Raw genomic sequence first — 6,979 nt, forward strand, 5'->3', positions numbered from 1 at the left:
GTGGAGGTTTCCCCCATGCCTTCCGTTCTCATCCTTTACCTTTAGTTCCTCATATAAATCCATAATAATTCCTCAATTCAAGAACGATACAGCTGGGAAAACCTGCGGGGGGCAAATACTGCACCTCAGACTCCCCACTGCTCTGGGACCAGTGCTTTAGAATTAACACATCCTGCACAAATCTATGGGTACCGTTAGTCAAACAGATGGATGCTGCCAGCTGACAGATACCCTTTTACATCCTTTGCTTTTCTCACAAGTGTAGAGTTAATGCACAGAGGGGGTGAAAGAGAGGAGGGCTGTGTTGGCTTTCTCCACAGGATCAACTCAGAACCTGCAGAGCAAGTGAAGATACAGAGAACGTGGTGGGGTTCTGGAATAGGTGGGCTTGAAGTAACACAACATAGACCTCTTTGTGGCTCCCTCTGCCTACGTGTTCAACGGTCCCACTGAGTCTGGCTCTACACCTGAGTAAAGCACATATGATAGCCCATTAACACAAGCTTCCTATATAATTTTGCTTTTTTTTCTCCTAGGAAGAATTTTTCATCTTTTATCAGCTCTCAGTTCTGCTGCCTTTTGGGGGATTTTTTTTTTTTTTTCCCTGAGCTGGTTTTGGTGGTGAGTAGGAGTGAAGAAAGAAATTCAATAAGCCTGCAGGCAATTGCTGTACTGGCAGTGTGCATTGCTTTTCATTTTGGAATTGGCATGAAGGCCCTCCAAGTAACACAAGCTTTCCTTTTTGACAGAATTGACAGATAAATTATATAACAAGATGCAGTTGGAGAGTTTTTTGGGGGGATGAGGATTGCGTGAAGTCAAAATGGAAAGCTCATTTCACATCAGGGGTATTCCTTCACTGTACCATTAAAATAAGGCACCTTTGATCCAAAAGGCTCCCACGGCACTTCACAAAACATAGCCAAGATTTGAAATGATGTGGCTGTCTAAATTAGGTTCCTCAATCTATAGTTGGACACACCAGTAACAACTCGAGAATCACAAGGGTTTGACCTCTCACAAATTCTGTTCAATGAGCGGGGCAAGGCCCTGCAAATTATTAGTACCTTTAAGCTGTACAAGTAATTTTAGCTGAAACTGTATATTCTTTGAAAATAGTGATTGAATTTGTACAAGAAACTAATATCTAAGCACGCTGGAAGCCAAAACAGATGAGTGTCCTTGTTTCTTCTAACTTAATTTGAACCTCCTGGAGCCCCACAAAAATTCCCTGACATTTCCCATTCTTGGTAACACTTGCTTTATATTCAAATCATGAAACATATTGGACTATATTTTTCATACTAATGATTTCCAATAAATGCTTTCAAAGCTTTGGAAGCTGTCTGCCCCGAGTGAGTTTCAGATCCTTCAGGAAGAATTATAAGGCAATATGAAGTGAGGAATGGAGAGGAGAAGTTGGAATAAGCCTTCTCCTACATACACAGTAAGCAAGGCACGGCACTAAGCAAATAGTCCCTAGTTAGGTCAAAAATAAACCTGCAGAAAAGAGATAAACAGGTTGCTCTCTATTCTATACTGCTCAAAACTCAGAATTTCCTGTATTACAAACAAAAATTCTTCGTTCTTTTCCAAAAAATCATTAGGGAAAGGTTTTTTACATCAAGGAAATCATACAACAGAAGGTTCATATAAAAACGAAGGAGTAGTAGTTCATTTATACTCTAAATGTCATCACCTATTTGCCGCCTCAAAAATACATCAGTCTGGCACCACCAGAGGAAAAACATTACTTAAAGCACTAGAAATAGGGGGGAAGAATAACAAAGTAAATATCATCTGAGCAATTATTATCGAATAACACATTGCATTTCTGTGGCTCCTACTGTACGAGGATATGAAAACATACTGAAATAATTAAGTTATTTAACAACCCAATTGTCCAAAAAGGTTTCCTTTTTGTGAGATGAAACAAGGAATATGTCCAAGCTGTGTCCATCTTAATACTTCCACAATGAGCCTCATCATTCATTCACAAGGTGGATACCTCTACACATCTAATAAACAGCTCTTTGACACTGCACAATTTTTCCTTAAATACCATAACCTCTGATCACTGAGGGACAAAAACTAACTGTTCCCAATGCATGTATAAAAGTGTAGTTGTCCTAAATACTTCCACGTACCCCACCCAAGGTCAGTATTCAGAGGAACACAATCGGCCCGTTCCCAGCTCTGAACCCACGTAGCACAGCTTCCAGCCCATGCGCGTTTCAGCCACGCCAGCAGCTCTCCACACTTCTACTGCAGCACATGGCAGCCCTCAGAAGCATCCCGTTTCTTTCTTAATGACAAATTCTTTCTTGTACATTGGGTGTTCACTGGAACAAGAAGCTTACCTTACTCAAACAAGCTTAAACTTTTATGTTGTTTGCATTAAAATTTCTCTTCATGGCCAACTTGGTATATTCGGGGTTGGGTAGCTCCACAAAGACAAGCTCCAACATCACAAAAATCATCTCATGTGTCCATGTTTTCAAACTCCTTAAACCATGTAATATGTTTATGCTGCATTATAATTTTACCTATACTAAAGTTCAAATTGGTTCAGTGTCCATAATGCACGTAAGGTGGCAAACCCTCACCTGGAGGTATTTTGGGACACCGTGGATGGAGAAGTTTAGTCCGTGCCATTAGCACAATGCAGAGAGGTGAGGTGTGCTCTGCCTGCTCTAGTCCGCTACCACACAGCCCAGTGTTTCACACAGGGATGGTACACAGCCTGAATTCAAAATGCCATCCTACTACCCAGGATGCCCCGAGCAAGAAACAGATACAGTACTTATGAAGATGTGTGTGGAGTGGAGCCAAGGAAGATGCTGAGATGTAGCTCACTCCCTCACCCAGGCTTGCTAAGAAGTCATAGTTATCCTCAAACAACTTAATGTGAGCATCTCTGGACAGCTGTAATTCAATGATGGTAAACCATTACACATTCTCCTACAAAATGAAAATATTCAATAGGAGGCTTGCAGTTTTGCATTTTTGTACATTTAAATTGAGAGTTTTTTCAATCAGGACTATCTTATACAAGTAAAGAATGTTATTTTACAGGCTCTTAGCTGGCTTAGCATGGTAATGAATCAGTTTCACAACTCTGCTCCTGCTGCCAGTTGTCATCCTTTCTAAGGATGCTGAATTTGTGAATCCATCTGCAGGGAGCTCACATACATGTCCTCTATAGTTCACTGGCAGTCTGTTCTCGGTACGAAACACCGCACCACGCTGCAATACACCTTCTCTGCATGAGATTAGACAGGAAACATTTTAAGCCCCAGAGAATCATACTTGACCTGTTACACTTGTTTAAGGAGAAAACTACAATCTTTATTTTCTGCAAAAGCAGCAAAACTCAACAATATAACATAACTACTCTACAAATTTGCTGAAAAAATAAACCGACTTTGTTCAAAACGTGTGCAAGGGAAGCACAAGATTCTTCCATCTTCCACCTTTCTTCCCTTCCTCCCTTCCAAAAAAAAGGAAAGGAATGGAAGGCTTAAAATGTTCTTCCTCTCTCCTCTTTCCAAAGGCTTCTTTTAGCAGTTACGACAAATGTTTTTGTAGAAGCAAAGCCAAAACAAGAGACACAAAGTGGATCTTATCTTCATGTAATTTAAAGAGGAGGACAACTATTCTCAGATGTTTATAAGATATTGCTACTAATGAGATTGCTAAAGCTTAGTCAATGGAAAGTTATGATGGAATTTGCAATTGTCATGCTTGAAGTAAGTTTCATCTGTTGCCAACCTGTTGCAAATCCATGCTCTGGCCACCTTTGTCCTTCGGCTGAGAACACGCTTTGCCTTCCCTCTTCTGCTCTCCCCTCCCTGCCTCATCTTAATTTTAACCCAGTTATTTTATTAAGACCTCCTCGATTGACTATGCAAGGAAGATGGACTGCTACCAAGATCTATGGTGACCATCTCAGCTGAGCACACACCCAGCCACATGGAAAAGCCGCTCGGCGAGCGCTGGCAGGAGCTGGGCAGAGCATGGCTACAGCACCATCATGTCCATCCCATGAGAGCTTTCACACCTTGAGATTTAGGATCAACAAAGCTTTCCCCTCTGAATAGCAGTGCTGGTGCATACAGAAAAATACCAGGGGACTCAATTCTTACTGGGGCACTGACAGCACAGCACAGATTTACTCGACCAAGAAGGCACCTGCAATTAAAGCCCTTCATAGCACACGGGGTATCAACACTTTGAGTAAGACATTCCCTTCTCACCGAGCAAAGCCAGGAGAGATCTATGTGATGTAGAGAATGATTTTAGCAGCTACCCTGAGCAATACAAGATGGGTTTCAGAACACACGTGCTCCTCTCCGCCCATATAACCAACTTTATGGTTTTTGTATTTTAAAAAAGAATACAAACTTTCAAAACTTCTCCTACACAGAGACAGTTCCAGATGACCAACAGAAGTAGTCATTTGTTCAAAAAAACCCCCTTTTATCTGAAACCTTTTCATCAGAATTTCAGAAAATCTGAAACATTACTTACAACATACTTACAGGTACCCGAGATACCAGCAGTGAATAGTTTGCTATGAATTTCACACCATTTCAGTGAACTGGCTAGCAACTGTGTCTTCTGGGAAGTGATACGGTGTTTTCCTTTTGAACCCCTGTTCTGAAACCCACCTGAGTGTGTAGTTAAACCAAGGGTTTCGGTGATCACTGCACCAGGACTTAAATGCCAGCGCAAACCCAAGACACTCCTCACACATTGCCCCCTCTAAAAAATACGTAAAAAAAAAAATCAACCCATGAAAGTTTTACATCTACAGCAAGTTGAATTAACCACACCCTTTGAGCTTCCTAAGAATGACCAAAAAAAAAAGTCACAATCCTTTACTTCATGAGAATGTAGTAAGAGTGGTGGGGTTTTGTGAGCTGGTCTGAACTCTTTAATGGGGGATCCTTTGAGACCTAGAGTAGCCTGTTAGTAACAGAATTCGAGTGTGGGGATGACAAAAGACATTTAGATGCACAGTACCCTTACAGAAGGTACCATAATAATTTTGAACTCAAGTTTTCCTTTAAGGTGCACACATGGAAAAATTTCTCAAGCCTCAAAACTGTTCATGTAACTGATCTTTCAGTCAGTATTGGAGGGAAACTACCAAGAATTTAAGTAGTGCTACAATCAGCATGTATCTTTCCTATGCACACACACCTGACAGAAGAAAGGTCAGAAACAACAGAATGTAAAGTTACAATAACACAGTATTGTGCTCCTGAGATTAGATGATTTTAAGACACTTCAAGTAACTTCATCCTGTCAAAAGGAAAGCTGAATGTGGGCCATTTCCCTGCTGTTTACAAAAACCATTCCATTTGTATCTCATTTTAAAATTCTTTAATTATTACACAACAGTACTTTGTGACTGTTATCAAACAGGGAACACGGCTATTACGCAATGTGGATTATTCAAAAGTGAACATTTTGGGCCTGTGATGATACAGAATGAATTTAGTTTGTAATTTAGTCAATCTCTTGAGAGAACACTTGAGGAACAATAAGAAACTTGGCATAAAGAGCCTGCTCAGCCTGAGGAAACTCTGCTCTCCAAATGCAACAGAGCTGACTTCAGCTCTGATCCCATCTCCATCCCCACCACAGGAACAAATCCTACACATGAAGTGAATCCTTGTGCTTCAGACCAGCTTTGTGCATTGGTGAACGTAGCCCAGCAGCCATCTACCTTTAACTGCTTATTTCCACTACTTCTTAAATTCCATCTGCTAGGCCAGCACCACTGCTTTGGCAGTCATTAAGACAAAAAGACATAATTAAGCACAATGAACAATGGTTATTATAGCTAGGTCAGTTCTTCAAAGGCACAAACAGTTGCCCAGAACATGGGGTTTGGACAAAAGGAGTGTTGTGTGACAGCAAGAACAACTGGCCAAGGAGCATACACAGGAAAAAGTGCAAATGCAGCTGCTTGCAGAATCAGAGCACTTATTCAGTGTGCCAGTAACCAACAACTAATGCTTTCTAGGAAAAAGAAAAAGGTTTAAGAAATAATTAATTATATCCCCACCCAGCATGTATTTGAGTCTTAATTTTATTCTTCTACAGTCCTTTATATAATGGTAGAACACTTCTTGCAACTCCCTGTCTACCTATTACCTTCTAGAATATGAACATCAAAATGAATTTTGCCTCCTTCTCCCTCTTCCCCATTTTTACAACTGTGTTACAGGATTAGACTGTAGCACAACAAGAAGTTAGATTAAATTATCTGCTGGATGCCACTTCCATTATTCTGCTGTATTAAAGCAAGTTTTAAAATGAAGTTATTAGTATGCATATTAATAAATATGATACATTAAATTATAAAATATTGTAGTGACTTCCAGAGGTCCTTTCCAGTCTAAGTCCAACTCCCTGCTCAAAGCAGGTCTAAGTCTATCAGGATGGTCAGATATCTACCAAAATTAAGCATCTCCAAGGCTGGAGACTCCATAACCTCTCCGGGTGATTGGTTCCAGTGCCTGATTATCTTAATGATAAAAAGATAATCTTTAGTCACCCTTAAATTTAGTTAGAACTTCCCTATGTTCCAGCTGGTGTCCATTGCCACTCACCCTGTCCCCATGCACCTTGAGGACCAGCATGGTTGTGAATCCTCCCATTGAAGGGACCGAAGACAGCAATAAAACTCAGGTCTCTCAGTTTCTCCTTTGATGTCACATGTTCTTGCCTCCTCACCATTTTGGTATCCCTCTGCTAGACATACACTAGAGGACCAGTATCTGCCTTGTATACATTCAGTGCAGTGTTCTCACAAGGGGAATAATCATTTCCATAAACCTGTTAGTTCCACTCTTTGCTAATAAACCCCAGACAGGACACTGGTTCTGTTACAGGAATGTCTCTTTCCATAAGGGCACCTGCTGTCTTCGGTTCACCTTGCTGTCCACCATATCTCCCCAAGTCCTCT

This window comes from Calidris pugnax, unplaced genomic scaffold, assembly GCF_001431845.1.
Source record: "Calidris pugnax isolate Ruff unplaced genomic scaffold, ASM143184v1 scaffold41, whole genome shotgun sequence".
Classification (NCBI taxonomy): Eukaryota; Metazoa; Chordata; class Aves; order Charadriiformes; family Scolopacidae; genus Calidris; species Calidris pugnax.